This window comes from Rana temporaria, chromosome 13 (assembly GCF_905171775.1).
Source record: "Rana temporaria chromosome 13, aRanTem1.1, whole genome shotgun sequence".
Lineage (NCBI taxonomy): Eukaryota > Metazoa > Chordata > Amphibia > Anura > Ranidae > Rana > Rana temporaria.
The window spans coordinates 60434761-60455264 of NC_053501.1; the positions used below are offsets into that span (position 1 = coordinate 60434761).

At 44.1% G+C, this 20504-nt stretch overlaps 1 long non-coding RNA gene across 1 annotated transcript in view; it reads left to right on the forward strand.

Annotated features, from left to right (window-relative positions):
- Positions 1 to 1403: 1403 nt before the first annotated feature.
- LOC120920257 overlaps positions 1404 to 20504 on the forward strand; it is a 32532-nt gene continuing 13431 nt past the window's right edge. The window contains exon 1 of the long non-coding RNA XR_005744702.1: positions 1404 to 1728. This is a non-coding gene — a long non-coding RNA (uncharacterized LOC120920257). The remainder of the gene's footprint in view (positions 1729 to 20504) is intronic.

The window sequence follows — 20504 nt, forward strand, 5'->3', positions numbered from 1 at the left end:
GGGTTACGCCGGGCCATTTGCGCTACGCCGACGTAACTTAGGAGGCAAGTGCTTTGTGAATACAGCACTTGCCTCACTATCTTACGTCAGCGTAGTGCAAATGGGATGCGCTACGCCGGCAGAAAGATACGCCGCCATACCTGAATCCGGCTATTGGTACATATTGGACCAAGCTGTGGTACCTGATGTCTATCATAGCAAACAAGTACCATTGTTTGTATATTCATCTGGCTACTGCTAGATTTCCAATTCTGATTGCATTGTAAATGTAATTGATGATTATTAAGTTGAGGCCTGATATGTACATCTAAATAAAGAATTGAAATAAAAAATGTAATACATTTAAAGAACCAGGGGCCAAATCCTCAAAAGAGATACGAGAGAGACTCCGTCGTATCCCTGGTCCTAACTATGGAACTGATCCACAGAATCAGTTTTCCATAGTTAGGGAGAAGATCCGGCATGTGTAATTGAATTACACTGCCGGATCTTAGGATGCAGTACCGCATCCGCCGCTGGGGGCATTTCGTGTCGAAATACCCCCTCGGGTATGCAAATTAGCACTTACGGAGATCCACGAAGCTTTTCTGCTTCGTTTTTTCTCCGTAAGTATTAAGTTGCATACGCAAAATTAGGGCTGCTTTTACATGGTGTAAAGTTAGTACACCATGTAAAAGCAGACCCTTCTGTCTAGCGACGCGTTTTTTTTTCGAATTTTTTTTTTCGCGCCGTATCTTTTTTTTTTCCCCCGACGCAACTTTATTGACCCCTCGCAATCCACAAAGCCCGACGTAACTTAATTTCGCGCTATGCACGTCGGGAAAATGACGTCACGAGCATGCGCAGTACGGCCGGCGCGGGAGCGCGCCTCATTTAAATGGGAATCGCCCCCATGAAATGAGGAACGCCTTGCGCCGGCGGAATTTAAGTTACACGGCCAGAAATTTCTAGGTAAGTGCTTTGTGGATCGGGCACTTAGGTAGAAATTTTAAGGCAGTGTAATTTAAATTATAAATTCGCCGTTACGCCGGGTCTTTGTGGATTTGGCCCCATATCCTGTGTTATATTTTCCTGCACAATGTCCTACTGCTTTTATTATATTTGAATTGTAGACATCTGTTTTTAGTTATACCTCTGCTCTGTTAAAATATACTCAACACTGGATTTAGAAAGTATTCTGCAGAAATCAGTGTACATTTAGAACAAGAAAATTACTTTTAAAATGGAAGAAAATGCAGTATAATTTTTTTGGATAACCCGAGGCTTTGCATTTTTACCCAATATCATGAAATCAATGTGCATCAATAGGATCAGATAAGCATATTTGATGCTCTACATTGTTAGAGCTTGCCAGAAAAGCCAGCTAGCTATAATATAAGTTGTAGGCGGCTACAGGCAGGCAACAGGGAAACAGTTACTTGAGATAAGTATTTCATTGTAAGAGTGTGAGTTCTGTTTGAGCTGTCATTGTGCAGAGAGGGACGTTACACCCTATGCTGGTCACACTCACTTCTCTGGGACTCAGCCAAAGAAGGAAATTAGCTACACGTTGTAGGAGAGGAAATATTTACAAGTCAAGAGACGGAAGTATTAGAAGAAACGTATCCTGGGTCTACGGGAAGAGAACTTCATTTCAGTGTCTTTATACCCTGGGACTGGGTTTACAAGTGTGTTTATTGTGGCTCTAAATTTGTGAGGCATTCATTTACTGGAGAGAGAGAAAACATAGTAAGTATAATCTGGAGTGAGTCTTCACACATCTGGAATCTCTCTCTAAGTCTGGCTGTTACTCCTTGCTAATTCTCTGTCCATACAACTTCTCATCTTCTTTAAGGCTCTCTATCATATACTATAGGTGTGTTCAAGTGGCTTTATAAAATGGTTTTATATTCCGGCATTCTTTGCTTTGCCGTTAATGTTCTTTTTTTTAACTCCCTTGGCTTTTCACACTTTTTTTTTTTCATTTTGAATTCTATATAGGAAAGGGCGTGCTCTCTAAAAACGCCTAAGGTAGGCTATAACGTGAACACAACCCTGTTATGTTTGACATACCAAATGTATTTTAATTATAGTCAGCAGAATTGTTTTTATATGTGTGCTGTGTTTAATAGGATTAAAAAGTCAGACTAATGCCGCGTACACACCATCACTTTATGTGATGAAAAAAAACGACGTTTTTAAAAACGGCAATTTAAATGACCGTGTGCGGGGGAAAACGTTGTTTTATGTCTTGTGAAAAACGACAAAAAAAATTGAAGCATGCTTCAATTTTTTGTGTTGTTTTTTGTTTCACAAAAATTGACCGTGTGTAGCAAAAAACGACGTTTTAAAACGACGTTTTTTAACCCGCGCATGCCCAGAAGCTAGTTATGAAGCGAGCTTCAATGGAAAAGAGTGGTGAATGTAACCGCGCTTTGCTAGAGCATTGTGAAAAAACGATGGTGTGTAGGCAACGTCGTTTTTGAAAATTGAAGTTTCAAAAACGTTGTTTTTTACTTCACAAAAAATGTCGCTTTTTTCCATCACATAAAGTGATGGTGTGTACGCGGCATTAGATTAAGGTGTACTAAACCCATGATGCAATTTACAGTATGATAACGATGGATAAGTGCTTTACAGGCAAGAAGGGGGCATTGTACGAAAGCGTCATTTTCAAAACTGGTCTAAAATGTTTATTTGGCTGGATGCTACAGAGCAACTGTTCATTGCAAATATTTAACTGATATAGTTGCTTTTCAGTTTTTGTATTTGTCAGTTAAAAATGTTTTCCCAATTACCACTTGGACCATGAGACCCCAATGGGCAAAATAATGCAAGTGACCCTTTCATGTCTAGGCTCCAGTTAACTGCTTTTAATCACTAAAGATTTACATTCTTATTATATACCCTTTAATGCAGAAATTACACATAGGACTAACTTTAGTGCCGGACATGTCACACCCTGGAAGATGATCTGTCGTCACCACTGATTACACATACACTCCAAGATGCATTTGTTTTGCTCTTTTTAGGCACATTCTTGGACTTCCCCACAGTCCGACACACCCTAAGTGCTTCTCAGTCCATATTGCTATTTAAACAACCAGCATCCAGATCCTTCTAGCTCATGTTATAAAAAGTTAAACATTCCCTTTAAGCACTCCCTTAACACATTACATATTCTGTGGCATCGTATAAACATCTCCCTTAACCTTTGATGTTTAGTTAGCATTTTGGACTCATTTCCAACAGTCATGCTTCTTGAATGCATTTTTTGTTACCCTAAAAATACCTTATTAACCACGCTGTACCGGAGAATGAATAACAGGGAAACCAGTGCTAAGTACGGTGACCCATCCTATTCTGGGCAGTCCCAAGTGCACAGAGTTTTTCTTATTGTGTGAGCTACAGTATCATGGATTTCTTAATTTTTTATCAGAACTTGCAACAGCCATGTCAAATAAGATTGTTGTAGTGAAAGCACAGAACATTCAGGCCGGGTTCACACTGATGCGAGTTCATAACGAATGTAAAGCATCAAAAGCTTTCTAAATTCGCATGTCATCCATAAAGTCATTGGCCCGGATTCACGTAGAATCGCGTATCTTTGTGCGGGCGTAACGTATCCTATTTACGTTACGCCTCCGCAACTTTTACAGGCAAGTGCCGTATTCTCAAACGAAAGTTGCGGCGGCGTAGCGTAAATAGGCAGGCGTAAGCCCGCCTAATTCAAATGTGGTAGATGTGGGCGTGTGTTATGTAAATTTTATGTGACCCCACGTAAATGATGCTTTTTACGAACGGTGCATGCGCCGTCCGTGAAAGTATCCCAGTGCGCATGCTCCAAATTAACCCGCAAGAAGCCAATGCTTTCAACGTGAACGTAAATGACGCCCAGCCCTATTTGCGAACGACTTACGCAAACGACGTCAAATTTTCAAAATTCAATGCGGGAACGACGTCCATACTTAACATTGGTATGCCTCATATAGCAGGGGTAACTTTACGCCGGGAAAAGCCTAACGTAAACGGCGTATCTGTACTGCGTCGGCCAGGGCGTACGTTCGTGAATTCGCGTATCTAGCTGATTTACATATTTTTAGACGTAAATCAACGTACACGCCCCTAGTGTCCAGCGTAAATATGCAGTTAAGATACGACGGCGTAAGACTTACGCCGGTCGGATCTAATACAAATCTATGCGTAACTGATTCTAAGAATCAGGCGCATAGATACGACGGCTCGGACTCAGAGTTACGATGGCGTATCTGGAGATACACCGGCGTAACTCGTACGAGAATCGAGGCCATTGTTTTCAATGATGGTCGTTCACATACATGCATTGTGATTCCTCTACGAATGCAATGCTATAAAAAAAAGGGTCTTGTGCCAGTTTACAGCGTTGCGTTGCGAATTTAGTTTCCATAGACATCAATGTAAATCGTTCTGGAATCGCATTGATGGTTCACATATGTGCGAATTCCACCACACTACTCTCCACAAAACACAGGAAGTACACAGGAAGTTAACACCTTTTTTTTACATTATGATTCCATTGGCTAGAACATCAATGGCAGCTATGCCCAACTCCTGAAATTCGCCGTAAAATCACAGTAAATTCGCACCTCACACAAGACAAAAAACTGAACAAAATTCGCAGCGCAGCAGTGTGAACCGAGCCTCATACAACCATGCAGGCCTGTAAAATCTAAAATGTACAAACTACCTTCAGTCTTTTTTCAATCATAAATCCTGCATCACCCCCTGTGACCAAGCCAGGGTCAGGGTCACAGTTAGGCCTCGTACACACGATAGGTTAATCAGAGGACAACGTTCTGAAGTACCGTTTTCATCGGTCAAAACCGATCGTGTGTGGGCCCCATAGGTTGTTTAACCATAGGTTAAAAAAAAGACAACTTGCTTTAAAATTAACCTATGGATTGGCAACCGATAGGTCAAAACCGATCGTTAGTAGGCACGACCATCTGTTAAAAACCCACGCATGCTCAGAATCAAGTCGACGCATGCTTGGAAGCATTGAACTTCGTTTTTTTCAGCACGTCGTTGTGTTTTACGTCACCGCGTTCTGACACGATCGGTTATTTAGCCTATGGTGTGTAGGCGTGACAGACCATCAGTCAGCTTCATCGGTTAACCTAGAACAACGGTCTGAAGGACCTTCAGACCGTTGTCCACTGTTTAACCTATCGTGTGTATGAGGCCTTAGGGTCACGTGCATTCAGTTAGGGTTAATTTGGGTCAGTAGCCCTTTGTTGGACATGTGTCTGAGATCCATAGAGATTTTGAAAAAATAAGTTGTGGCTCAAATGCAATGGACAAAGTCAGTGTACATAAACCTTGAACATGAAATTATCCAATCCAAGTCATCATTGCTTGCTGGAAAAGATAGCAATAATAAGATATCCACATGATGCTGTAAGACTGGCCAGATGATAATGCCTTATCTCTACACAATCAGAAAATTGGACAAAAAATACAGCTTTTAAATCGATTGTACGATAATCTGATCGTTAGTATACAAACACAAAAAATGTTCTCGTACGATACCAGAACGAATGATTTTCATTTGATCAACACAGTATTCGGCAAAAAAAAAAAAACAGAAGAGCAAGACCACGCATGCTCAGAAACAAAAGAAGACATTACAATACAATACAACATATAACATCATTTCCGAAGTTGTATTTTGTCATATGAGAATTTTCGTAACTTTAGCAACCTCTTTTTTATTTAAGACTAGCATGCAAAAAAAAAATAGAAAATGGACGAACATTCCTCTGATATTCTCATCGTGTGTATGAGGCTTATGTGTATTAAGGAACTACTTAGGTTGGTCAAAGTGCACTGCTCTCCCTTGTCACACCAGCTGTTGGGCATACAATTTTCATTGTACAATTTGGTGGGAGTGAGAAGTCACAGAGATCCAAAGCTTCATATCCAGGCTCAAATGTAATACACGTGGCTCATAAACATAACATAAACATTGCTTTGAATTAGAAATATTATGTATTTAAAGAAGAAACTAGTTTAACCACTTATGTCGGGCACTTTCCTTCCTGCCCAGGTCAATTTCCAGCTTTCGGCGCTGTCGCACTTTGAAGGACAATTGCGTAGTCATGCGACACTGTACCTAAAATTTTTTTTATAATTTTATTCACACAAATAGAGCTTTCTTTTGGGGGTATTTAATCACCACAGGGTTTTTTATTTTCTGTTAAATAAGTAAAAAAAGACCAAAAAGTTTTTTTTTTTTTAAATAAATTTTCTTTGTTTCTGTTATAAAATTTTGCAAATAAATATTTTTTTAATGAATTTAGGCCAAAATGTTTTCTGCTACATTTCTTTGGCGAAAATAACCCAAATCAGTGTAAATTATTTAGTCTGTAGGAACATTATAGAGCCCACTAACTTTGGTATATATCTGACAATTTATCAATTCTGATGTACTGACGGCCTATCTCATTTCCTGAGGCTCAAAAATTTAGGACAGTACAGATACCCCCAAATGACCCCCTTTTTTTAGAATGTAGACAGTCCAAGGTAATAGGCATGGCAAGTTTTTTGAAGTTGTAATTTTTTGTCATATGCCCGGATCCACAAAGATCTGCCTATCTTTAAGGCAGGCGTAGCTCTGCAGTATTTGTGGGAACAAAATGATAAAAATGTTGTTTGGGGAGAGTGTAGCATGACCGCGCAATCGTCATTTAAAAGCGACAGTGCTAAAAGCTGAAAATTGGCTTGGGCACGAAGGGGGGAAAGTGGCTGGTATTGAAATGGTTAATGCACTATGACCAGAGCAATATCATTTTACCATAGTAACATTGTACTACTGTGGGGAAGCGATCAGTACATTTTTTATACACATTATGTTTACAATGCATTTCATTGCTATATGCAAGCATTTTACTGAATGAATTTGATTCATTCCGTTTGTTTTGTTGTGATTAGTCACAGCTGATCACATGGCACAGATGGGCCGTGATTGTCCAATCACAGCTAGCACACAATTGTACACATAGATGGCTTGAAGGAAAGCTTGTACACATGGATGGCTTGTGATTGTTTACAGCAGACACATGGTACCGGCAGTGGGCCAGTACAGTGATCAGCCATTGGACGCAACCGGTGACAGATTGTGCCGCGTGCAGGGTTTGCGATCCAAGAGGACGTCCTATGATGTGCACCCGGATCGAAGAGAGGCTGGTCCCAGTGTCATCAGGCAGGCCTCGTGGGAACTGGTAAAAGTGACAATAAAAATGTCCTTATTCTCCAAAAATACTCCATACACATCCACTACTTAATGGCCATACAATCAGTTTTTATGTGAAATGGTTTCTTATGCCTCGTACACACGCTCGGGATTTCAGTCGGGAATTTCGGCGGGAAAAAGGAGAGCTGGTTCTCTTTTTTTGCCGGCGGATTTTGGCAGTTTTCCCGTCGGAAAAACAGCGAGGGAGCATACACACGGCCGGAATTCCTGGCCAAAAGCTCTCCTCGCAGTTTTCCCATCGGAAAACCTGGTTGTGTGTACAAGGCATTACTGTGTTTTTCTGTCTTCTTGTAGTGTCCTCTATGAGCTCCTAAAATTCTCTTTGCACTGCTCTATGCACACTACACATCCAATAGTCCATAGTACATAGTCACAGGAGCAAGCAAGATAGGGGTAAGACATACAGTGGGACAATGGACAAAAGAATGTAGCCACCCTCTAACAAGAAGTCACATTATAGCAGCAAAAAAACAAAAACAAACAGGAATTTAGAGCAAGCAAGATAGGGGTAAGACATACAGTGGGACAATGGACAAAAGAATGTAGCCACCCTCTAACAAGAAGTCACATTATAGCAGCAAAAAAACAAAAACAAACAGGAATTTAGAGCAAGCAAGATAGGGGTAAGACATACAGTGGGACAATGGACAAAAGAATGTAGCCACCCTCTAACAAGAAGTCACATTATAGCAGCAAAAAAAAGAGATTTTTAATACAGCTTACCTGTAAAATCTTTTTCTTGGAGTACATCACGGGACACAGAGCGGCATTCATTACTATATGGGTTATATGGAGTACCTTCAGGTGTAGACACTGGCAATCTCAAACAGGAAATGCCCCTCCCTATATAACCCCCTCCCATAGGAGGAGTACCTCAGTTTTGTAGCAAGCAGTATGCCTCCCAAAATGGTCCTCAAAAAAGAGGGGTGGGAGCTCTGTGTCCCGTGATGTACTCCAAGAAAAAGATTTTACAGGTAAGCTGTATTAAAAATCTCTTTTTCTTTATCGTACATCACGGGACACAGAGCGGCATTCATTACTATATGGGATGTCCCAAAGCAATGCTTACAATGAGGGGAGGGAGAACATCTCCAAGACAAAAGGATTTAATTTAGAGATATACTCAAATCATAATAAATCCAACTTAGTTGAGAAAAATAATTTTTAAATTTTAAATTTAACTCAAAAAAGAGGAGCCCCCGGAATCCGAGGGTCTCAAACTGCAGCCTGCAGCACTGCCTGCCCGAAGGCAGTATCAGTATTCCTTCTTACGTCCAACTTGTAGAATTTTGTAAACGTGTGGACAGAAGACCAGGTTGCCGCCTTGCAAACTTGAGCCATAGAGATCTGGTGGTGTGCTGCCCAGGAGGCGCCCATGGCTCTAGTAGAATGAGCCTTTAATGATACTGGAGGAGGCAACCCTTTCAAGCCGTAGGCCTGAGTGATTAATTGCTTAATCCACCTAGAAATGGTGGACTTTGCAGCTGCCTGCCCCTTCTTGGGCCCATCCGGTAGAATGAACAGCACATCTGTTTTCCGGATCTTCTTTGTAGCTTTAAGATAGGCCTTCATGGCCCTGACGATATCCAAGGTATGCAGCAACCCTTCCTTTCTGGAAGTAGGTTTAGGGAAGAAGGATGGTAATACCAAATCCTGGTTCAAATGAAAACTGGATATGACCTTCGGTAGGAAGGAAGGATGAGGGCGGAGAACGACCCTGTCCTTATGAAAAACAAGATATGGTTCCTTACAGGATAAGGCCGCCAGCTCCGAAACTCTTCTTGCGGAAACTATGGCAACCAAAAATACTAACTTCCTTGTCAGTAGAACCAAAGGAATATCAGCCAACGGCTCAAACGGTTGTTTCTGTAAACTTGACAGAACAAGATTTAAATCCCACGGACAAAGCGGGGATTTAACTGGAGGTCTAATACGTAAGACCCCTTGAAGGAAGGTCTTAACCAGCGAGTGGGTGGCCAGCGGCCGCTGAAACCACACTGACAGAGCAGAAATCTGTCCTTTGATTGTGCTTAATGCCAATCCTTTATCCACTCCTAGCTGGAGAAAACTTAATACTCTATCGATGGTAAATTTGCGAGAAAGCCATCGCTTGGACTCACACCAGCCTACATAGGCCTTCCAGACCCTGTAATAAATCACCCTAGAGACCGGTTTCCTGGCTCTGATTAGGGTAGAGATTACTTTCTGAGACAGACCTCTACCCCTGAGAATCAGGGATTCAGCTTCCAGGCCGTCAAATTTAGATGCCGTAAGGCAGGGTGGAGGATCGGACCTTGCGATAGCAGGTCTGGCCGTAGAGGAAGAGTCCAAGGGTCTCCCACTACCATCCTTAAGATTAGTGAGTACCATGCCCTTCTGGGCCATGCTGGAGCTACCAGGATGACTGGTATGTGCTCCACCCGGATCCTGCGCAGCAGGCGGGGTAGTAACTGGAGCGGGGGAAACGCATAAAGAAGTTTGAACTGATGCCAAGGGCAAACCAACGCATCGGTTCCGCAGGCCATCGGATCCCTTGAGCGGGATATGAACCTGTCTAGTTTCTTGTTGAGTCTCGATGCCCTGATATCCACGTCCGGCACTCCCCATCTTTGGCAGAGTGCTTGAAAGACTTGTGGATGCAGAGACCATTCCCCCGGCCATAGAGTCTGGCGGCTTAAGAAGTCCGCCTGAAAGTTGTCCACTCCTGGAATGAATATTGCCGATATGCAGGGCACATGAGCCTCTGCCCATAGGAGAATCAAGCTCACCTCTCTCTGAGCGGCTTGACTCCTGGTTCCCCCTTGGTGATTTATGTATGCCACGGCCGTGGCATTGTCTGATTGAATTCTCACCGGGAACCCCTGCAATTTTGACGTCCAAGCCCTGAGGGCTAGTCGAGCAGCTCTGAGCTCCAAGATGTTGATGGGCAACTGCTTCTCTGGCTTTGCCCAAGTACCTTGGCGAGTGCAACCATCCAAAATTGCTCCCCAGCCCGTCAGGCTGGCGTCTGTGGTCACTATCTTCCAAGCCACTGGGCTGAAAGACTTCCCTTTCAGTAGATTCTGAGGGTCTAACCACCAACACAGACTTTGTCGGACTCTTGATGAGAGCGGCAACGGGATATCCAAGGCCTGTGGCCTTCTGCTCCATGCTGACAGGATGGCTGCCTGTAGGATGCGAGTGTGGCTCTGGGCGTATGGTACCGCCTCGAATGTGGCCACCATCTTGCCTAGTAACCTCATACATAGGCGAATAGTCGGTTCTTTCTTGCTTAGAACCAGTAGGATTAATTCCTTGATGGCTTTTACCTTCCTCAGAGGTAGGAACACTCCTTGTTGTTCTGTGTCTAATCTCATGCCGAGATATTCCAACTGCCTTGTGGGCTGGAAAGCTGACTTTTCTCGATTTAGGACCCAGCCGAACCTCTCGAGGTATTGGACCGTGAGGGCCACTGCTCGCTCCAAGCCGGGAGACGAGTGGTCTATGACTAGGAGGTCGTCCAGGTATGCTAGGATCGTGACCCCTTGGATCCTTAGCTTGGCTAGGATCGGAGCTAGGACCTTCGTGAACACCCGGGGGGCCGTAGCCAACCCGAAGGGAAGCGCCACGAATTGGAAGTGACGCGAAGCCACCATGAAGCGTAGATATCTTTGATGTGGCTGATAAATTGGAACATGAAGGTAGGCATCCTTTATGTCTATGGACGCCATGAAGTCGTCCTTCTGGAGTGTGGCAGCTGCTGACCGCACGGATTCCATCCGAAATGAGCGGATCTTTAGATATGCATTTACCATCTTTAGGTCCAAAATTGGCCTGACATCTCCATTGGGGATGATGAATAGGTTGGAGTAGAAACCCAGCCCCTGTTCCAGGCTGGCCGGAATCCGAGGCGGATCGTTTGGAATCCTCGACTCCTGGAAATGAGGAGGAGGAAACCTTAGGAAATCTAATTTGTAGCCTGTGGCCACGGAAGACCGTACCCACTCGTCGGGAATGCTGGCTTCCCAAATCTCTGAAAAGAGTCGCAGCCTTCCCCCCACCTTCGTGGGTGGGGGCGCCCCTTCATAAGGTTGGCTTGGGGGCTGGTTTTGCTGGTTTGCGAAACCACTGCCTTTTGCCTCTAACAGCCTGTCCTTGTGATTTGCTGTTGAAGCCGAAGTTTGCTTTTGCAGGAGGCCGTCGATACTGCTTGGCATTAGAGGGCCCCTGCCCAGGGGAATACTGTCGTTTAAACGCAGGCCCCTGAACCTTCTTCTTAGTTGGCAAGAGAGTACTCTTGCCGTTTGAAATGGTCTGAATGTATTTATCTAGGTCTTCTCCGAAGAGTCGTCCTCCATGGAAGGGGAACCCTACCAGGAGCTTCTTGCATGGGGGCTTAGCCTCCCAGCTTTTTAACCATAAGAGTCTTCTCATATGGATAAGGGATAACGATAAACGTGACGCTTGCTGGATAGAATCCTTGATTGCGTCTACCGTAAAACATATGGCCTTAGGGACATCCGAAAATTCTTCTGCCTGCTGGGCAGGAATAAGTTTAAGCATCTGCTTAAATTGATCCGATAATGCTTGAGCGACCCCAATCGCAGCCACAGCTGGCTGTACTACTGCCCCTGCAGTAGTGAAGGAGTTCTTAAGTAGTGCTTCCAAGCGCTTATCAACTGGATCCTTGAACACCTGTATGTTTTCTACAGGGCATGTTAACGATTTGTTAACACATGAGATGGCTGCGTCCACTGCAGGAGTAGCCCATCTTTTGGAAAATTTTTCTTCCATAGGATATAGGACAGAGAACTTCTTAGGTGGTAAGAAGATCTTATCTGGCTTGTTCCAATCTTGGAACAAAACTCCCTCTAATAGAGGATGGATCGGAAACACAGCATTGCTTTGAGGCGCCCTCAGTGAACCCAAAGCTGAAACCGTCGATACCTGGAGATCTGGTACTGGCAAGTTGAATGCCCTATGGACCAAGTCCGACAATCCTTGAATCCACCAGCTCTCCCTCAGGGAGACTGCCCCAGACTCCTCTGTATCCGGATCTTCGATCCCTGAACCTACTTGGTCCTTGTCCAAGAGGTCGTCCAATTCCCCTGAGGAAAGGACCTCCTCTTCTGAGGGTCCGCGCTCGGGCGACGGAGATCTATTCCGCTTACTGCCCCGCATAGCTGCGGCTATCATTTTACCCATGCTTTTCTGCATCTCTTTTAAAGAGGTGAGTAATACCTCCTCCGTGACCATCTTAGGGTTGGACTGACCCGCGTCAGCTCCAGCCCCAGATCCCGATGGCCCCAAGGCTCCCTGTGGGGAAAGCAGCGGCATAGCATTGTCCGAGACCTCAGACTCTCTGGGGGAATCCCCACCTCTTGTACCCTTGTTTTTTGATGCCATGGTACAATACCGAGGTACACCTGCTACTTATTGGTACCTGGGACTTATAAATAGTTAAATGCCCAAACACCTGTTTGGGGGATAAAAAATGCTTCCTCTCCCCTAGATGACACTTCTCTTTTTTTTTTTTTTTCAAAAAAAAATCTTTTTTTTTTTTTTTTTTCAAATCTAGGAAAGAAAAAACATTCTGTCCCCCTGAGTAGTATTGCAAGAAAAACTATGAGATGGAAAAGAAACAGCCTATTCCTAGGCTTGAAAACAGTCTTTCTGAAGACTGCAATATTCTTTCTGGCCACTGTGTGTCCTCGGCGCCCCGTGCTTGCCGTTCTGGTCTTTCCTCCTCAGTTCCAAAGTATTGAATGAGCTATATGGAACAAACAAGGAAGGGCCGCCCCTTCCTTAAGCCACTGACCCGCCCTTCCCCCCCAGCAATCTCAAACAGGAAATGCCCCTCCCGACAGGGGGGGGGTGGGGTTGGGAGGAAGGGACCTCTCTGCTCCAGCAAACTGCAGCCATGAGGAGGTCAGCGTTTTGCCTGCTTTGCAGGCCGTGAGGAGGAAGACTGAATGGAGCATCGCCTGGAGGCTTGCAGGTAAGCACAGCTCTCTGACACACACATATATTTTTATATAACACAGGCCCCACTCAATGCTTTTCCAACACTACAAGGGAGGTCACATCTTATGGGGAATAATACATATAGAGCCATCCTATCTTTATGATATGTGACTAGTTTGCCAGATGCAGTGCATAACTTTAGGCATGTCCCCTGTGACCCCCCAGAAAAAACCTGCTAAGAACCAAGTTCCGCAAGTTTTCCCCTCACTTACCTGCTCCATGCCGCAGGACTTTGCCAAGCAAGAGGCCCAATCTTCCCCCATCTCGGTGGGGATGTCTAGACCTTCAGGCCCTGGGTTCCTATGAAGGATCCACTGTCCTGGGCCCATATAGCACTCTGGCAACAGAAACATTAGGCACCCAAAGGTTTCTAAGTTCTGGGCCCAGGGTCCAGCTCTCTAAAAAGAAAAGCATTATGGGCTATACCCCAAGGGTTTGGGGTCCGGTTACTGACCACTTTAGCGCTGAGGCTTTTTTGGACAGAACCGGTTAGCTCACCTAATCCCAAGGATGTGGAGGCAAGCTAAACCATGACTAACACCTAAGACACTGGCGGAAAAACTGAGGTACTCCTCCTATGGGAGGGGGTTATATAGGGAGGGGCATTTCCTGTTTGAGATTGCCAGTGTCTACACCTGAAGGTACTCCATATAACCCATATAGTAATGAATGCCGCTCTGTGTCCCGTGATGTACGATAAAGAAAACAAAAACAAACAGGAATTTAGAGATTTGAAGGAGGCTTAGACAATAGAATGTACTTTTTTGAATTAAGACCTGAGTATATTTTATTTTTCTAAACCAGAGTTTAGTGTTCTTTTAAGCTACAAGAAGTTCTCTATCAAATGTTTCAAGAACAATATTAAAACCAAATTTGATCACTAGGTGGCAACTGAGAGCCCTCCTCAAATCTAATATTTTGTACTTTGTGGACTAGATTAGGAGTGAAATATGAAAGACACATTTCAGTACTGAGGGCCTACTTGCAGTGGTATGCACCCAGGTTGGTCAAATTAGAAACAGATTTATACATGTAGTCTTCTGTCCTATGTTTGTTTGCAACTACATACAAAATTAATGTTATTCATTTTGGAAAATGAGAACAAACTATACCATCAACCGATACATGACGGAAACCTGTGTGCCGAAACAGAAACAAGGCTGCCACTGGTGACCCCTCTATTTCTGAAAGAGCTAATTGCCTGGTTATCATATCAGTCCAATGTATTTACTTCTACATGAAGCATAGCTCCCAACTGTCCCTGATTTTCAGGGACTGTCCCTGATTTGGGACAATGTCCCTCTTTTCTCCTCTTTTATCCCTTACGTTGGTCTGATCTATATAGTTGTATGTAAAAAGCACTATTTATCTTTTAAAAATTGCAAAAGCCAATATAAAGGAATAGTAGTGGTAAAAAAAGCACTTGTGGGTTTAACTAATATTTTTGTATAATTTTCCTTTAACCACTTCAGCCCCGGAAGGATTTACCCCCTTAATGACAAGGCCATCTTTTGCGATACGGCACTGCGTCGCGAGTTATCGCGGGATTTAGAAATAAGCAAGTTCTTTCTAAATCCCGCGATAACTCGCAGCAGGCCTCCGCAATGTCTCCTGGGAACAATGACAAAAGCTCCCAGGAGACATTGCGGCATCAAGGAAGTGACGGAATACCCGCACACTACCCGATGAATCCATATACAGGAAGCGGCCAGTAACATAAAGGATTACTAAGGTTCACCTGCCCCTGATAGTGACTCGAGCTGGGCATCGCCGCTTAGTGAAAGATTGGCTCGGGCGGCTCGGCTGCTCTAGTCCTGCAAAGGGAACTGAGTTCCTGCTGTGAAAAAAGTGCAGGAACTCCGTTCCCACGCGTTCCCGCAGGACTTGAGCCCTGGTCCCGGGGGACCTGCTTTATTGTTAATTTCTGCCTAAATTCTGCCATAATGAATAAACTGATTTTACTAGACCAAACCTCTGCTCCTACCCATGCTTAAATTACATTTTCCCTGCTCTCCATCCTGTCAACAGAGGGGACAAGGAGGTAAGAGAAGTGGAGAGACTTTATTTTAAAATGTTGGGGCATAGGAAAATAAAGTCAGTGCTGCTGTTCCACTGCACTTCAAGGGGGGTGGAGGCGGGGTTGGGGGACCTCGTCAGGAAGGTTGTACAGGGCCCCATGATTTTTAACAGCAGCCTTGTGAAGTCACCACACTTCTTATCAGTATGGGAGCTCAAGCTAGTTCAACTCTGTCTAGCCTCTCCCTACAGCAGTAGATCACTGCTACAGTGATCTTTTGCTGACTGATCTCCACTGACCAGATCCCGACCCCCTCCATAAAGAAAATAATTGGATTGATAAGAATGTAATTTTTTTAAAATAAATAAATATTAAAAATAAATGAAAATATTGCCTTCTGAAAACAACGATTTTGGGTGACCTGGCTCGGTTCACAATGCTGCGATGCGAGAACCCGTGCAAATCCAGAACAGGTTCCTGCATCGCATACAACTGCCCTATGTGAACCGCTGCGTGTGTCAAAACAAAGTTGATGACACCCCCAGATCGGTTCGCATATCGCAGTGTAAACCGTCATTTCAGACAGGAATCGAATCGCATTGTTTGTGAACACCCGTGCGAACAGATTATGGTGTGGACCAAAAAAAGGGTCCTGCACGACTTTGGTCCTAATGTCATGCGAATGCAGCCATACAATATGTATGGCTGCATTCCCATCACACAGACATTGCTTGTGATTTGCACAGCAAAGCAGTGTGAATCACATACAATGTCTGACATTGCAGCAGTGTGAACCCAGCCGGATAAGATTTTTATTCACTGCGCAATCATCAAATGCTCAAATAAATGAATGCAATGTCATTCAATTTGTTAATGCTAGCAAACCTGTATAAAAGTCCCATTCTACTGCTCTTGTCAATCTGACTTTAAGGCCCCCTTCACACTGGGGCGGGAAGTGCGGTGGCGGTATAGAGCCGCTAAAAGTAGCGGCGCTATACCGTCAGAATTGCCGCGGGATTTCGGCCGCTAGTGGTGCGGTTTTTACCCCCACTATCGGCCGAAAAAGGGTTAATACCGCGGTTTCCCATTGTTTTAAATGGGAAGGAGTGGTGAAGGAGTGGTATACATACCGCTCCTCTCACCGCTCCAAAGATGCTGCTTGCAGGAGATTTTTTTCTCTCCCGCCAGCGCATCGCCTCAGTGTGAAAGCCATCGGGCTTTCACATTGAGAATGCTGGGAAGGAGTTTTTCAGGCGCTATTTTTAGCGCTAGACCGCCTGAAAAACTCCTCAGTGTGAAGGGGGCCTAAGTAGACCTACAGGCAGAACTTTTTTTTAAATTTTGGATAGAGCAAGAGAGTGCCATAACCCCTGTCAGATCTATATCCCATTTTAGAGATTTTCCTTTACTTCCTGTCCCATAGCCAAACAGGAAGTCAGAGGATATCACTGAAAATTAACCCCCAAGTCACCAGTGTCCCCATTGGAAAATTTTCCCTCAAATACTTTTTTGGGGATCATCTAAAATATGGGATTTTTTTTTACTTTAACTTTCAATGATGATGGTAAACAGGACAAATGGAGAGGAAGAATCTTCCTAATGGGAAGACAGACATCAATAAAACTAACAGGTGTTCCAGCAATCCATCTCCAATCTCATCATCAAAGCGAAAGAAAAGATGACTTTAGTTACACTTTAATCATATGTTTATATGTTATGATAAAAATTTACACAAACCAATTTTTCCCCCAGGGTGTGTCCTAAGGTAGTGTGAAAAGGGGGATAAAGCGCTCCTAGAGTAAAATGCATAATTGCACTTTGAATTTTACCATTCTGCTACATTATACAAAAATCACACTGATATAATATGTTAATCAGCGGCCTTGCAAAAACATTGGGCCAGATTCTCAAAGGCGTTACGACGGCGCAACACCATTAGCGCCGTCGTAACACCTCATCTGGCCCCGGGTATCTATGCGACTGATTCTCAGAATCAGTTGCGCATAGGTACCCATTAGATCTGACATGCGTAAGGCTGTTACGCTGTCAGATCTTAAATGTATTTTTTTTTCCCGCCGCTAGGTGTCGCATCGTCGCTTTTCCCCGTCGTCTATGCAAATGAGGTAAGTACGGCGATTCCCGAACATACGCGAGGTCGACGCAGCGAATTAACGTCGTTTGCGTAGCGTACCCGACGCGTAAGGTTGCCCCTGCTAATTAGCAGGCGCAACCAATGTTAACGATGGCCGTCGTTCCCGCGTCGAATTCAATAAAAATTACGTCGTTTGCGTAAGATGTCCGTGAATGGCGCTGGACGCCATTTACGTATACATCTAGGCAAATGACGTCGGGGCGACGTCATTTAGCGCAATGCACGTCGGGTAATTTACCCGACGGAGCATGCGCAGTACGCTCGGCGCGGGAGCGCGCCTAATTTAAATGGTGCCCGCCCCATTTGAATTGGGCGGGCTTGCGACGAGCAATCTAACGCTACACCGCCGCAAGTTTACAGGTAAGTGTTCTGAGAATCAGGATGTAAACCTGTAGACCTGCGGCGGTGTAACGTAGATCTCATATATTCCGCTGCCCAGGAGCAGCGCGAATGTATGAGAATCTGGCCCATTGTGTTGGAAAAAAATTACAGGAAAATGCAAATTGCTAATTACCCCCTCAAAAAAAAAAAAAAGGAAAAATATGTGTATCCCAATTGTCCAACAAAGCTTGGGGGCAGAAAGAGAAACCTTGACCCTCACCTAGTAGGTCCTATGGCTTGGTTTAGAGTGGCGCTTGGGCCTATGGAAGATCTCCTTTGTGTGTGAGAAAGGACATCCGGAATGACTAACAACTTTGTTGAATAGACTAACCTCTGGGGAAGATGGCTGCTCAATTGGAGGTGTTCTGCAGTTGTGTGATCACATAATAAAAGAAGGAGAATGTTCTGCACTGTGAACACCTATCGGTGAGACATGTACTGTTAATTGTAGTACAAAGTGCCTGTAATCTAAGAATTATGCTGGGTTAAGGTTTTTGCAGTAAAGCACTTAAATGCAACTGGACTGGACATTTAATTATTCTGGGTAACAGGCCTCCGACCAAAAAAATGTTTGCGGCGGCTTCAGACCAGGTTAAGGTGACACAATACGATGGAAATGCTCTAAATGTTCTATTTGCATAAACATAAAACAATATGCAAAGCAACCTAGTGCATGTAGGTAGCAGACCTACACAAACATTAAATAGTTATATCACCACCAATCCCTAAAAAGATTGTAAATGAAAAGCTATTAAAGTCCACACATACCTTTACTGTTATTTAAAAGTGTGATGCCACAGGGAACCATCAGAACTATGTAAGCCATTCTCCAATATGACTTTTATGGTCTTTTATCAGTGTAATTCTGCAGGATTATCACTTCATAGTCAAAACGAAAGCCTGTCCTACAAAAGAAACACGTAACAAAGTTAATTAATACACAGTACTTTTGAACTTTAAAGTGTATAAAAACTCAAAATCTATTCCTTAGTATGTTTAGCATACATTATATTACCAAAAGTATTGGGACACCTGCCTTTACACGCACATAAACTCTAATGGCATCCCAGTCTTAGTCTGTAGGGCTCAATACTGAGTTGGCCCACCCTTTGAAACAATAACTGCTTCAACTCTTCTGGGAAGGCTGTCCACAAGGTTTAGAAGTGTGTCTGTGGAATGTTTGACCATTCCTTTAGAAGCGCATTTGTGAGGTCAGGCACTGATGTGGACATGAAGGCCTGGCTCGCAGTCTCTGCTCTAATTCATCTCAAAGGTGTTCTCTCAGGTTGAGGTCAGAACTTTGTGCAGGTCAGACAAGTTCCTCCACCCCAAACTCATCCATGTCTTTATGAACCTTGATTTGTGCACTGGTCCAAATCACTTGGTGGAGGGGGGATTATGGTGTTGTGTAGTTTAACAGTGGTTGGGATTGGCCCCTTAGTTCCAGTGAAGGGAAATCTTAAGGCGTCAGTATACCGAGACATTTTGGACAATTTCATGTTCCCAACTTTGTGGGAACAGTTTGGGGATGGCCCCTTCCTTTTGCAACATGACTGTGCACCATTGCACAAATCAAGGTCCATAAAGACATGAATGAGTGAGTTTGGTTTGGAAGAACTTGAATGGCCTCCACAGAGTCCTGACCTTAACCCGATAGAACACCTTTGGGATGAATTTGAGTGGAGACTGCGAGCCAGGCCTTCTCGTCCACATCAATGCCTGACCTCACAAATGCGCTTCTGGAAGAATGGTCAAACATTCCCATAGAGATACTTCTAAACCTTGTGGACAGCCTTCCCAGAAGAGTTGAGGCAGCAGAGGGTGGGCCAACTCTTCTATCCTGTGCTCCCTCACTCACATCTTCAAACTCTCCCTCTCTAGTGGCACCTTCCCCTCCCCTCTAAAACATGCGCAGATCACGCCCATACTTAAAAAGCCCTCACTTGACCCCACCAACCTGAACAATTTAAGACCCATCTCATTGCTCCCATTCACCTCTAAACTTCTAGAACGCTTAGTCTACAACCATCTTAGCTCCAACCGCAGTGAAAATAACCTTCTTGTCATTTCAGCCTCAAATCTAATCGTTGTCAAATGTTTGTAGAATTCACCTCCGTAACATCTCTAAAATTCACCCCTTTTTAACAAATGAAACCACCAAGCTCCTCATTCACTCCCTTGTTATCTCTTGCCTTAACTATTGCAACTCCATTCTCATTGGCTTGCCTCTCTATAGGCTATCCCCTCTTCAGTCTATCATTAATTCTGCTGCCAGACTTATCCACCTTACCAACCGCTCAGTGTCTGCCAACCCTCTCCTCCAATCACTACACTGGCTCCCGATGGCCCAGTGAATTAAATTCAAAATACTAATCACAACATACAAAGCCATCCACAACTCTGCCCCAAGTTACATCACCAATCTTGTCTCCAAATATCACCCAAACCGTCCTCTCCGCTCTTCTCAAGACCTCCTGCTCTCAAGCTCTCTTATCTCCTCCTCCCATGCGCATCTTCAGGATTTCATTCCTTCACTTAACCATTAGGCTGCCCATCAAGTTTATCAAAATATTAATGGAAAACTGAAGGAACTTGCACAACAGGCCGACAATGCTGCTGTTAATTGCAAGACAGAGGCCTTGCAACTAAGACACTTAAAGAACAGCTATGCTTAAATTGGA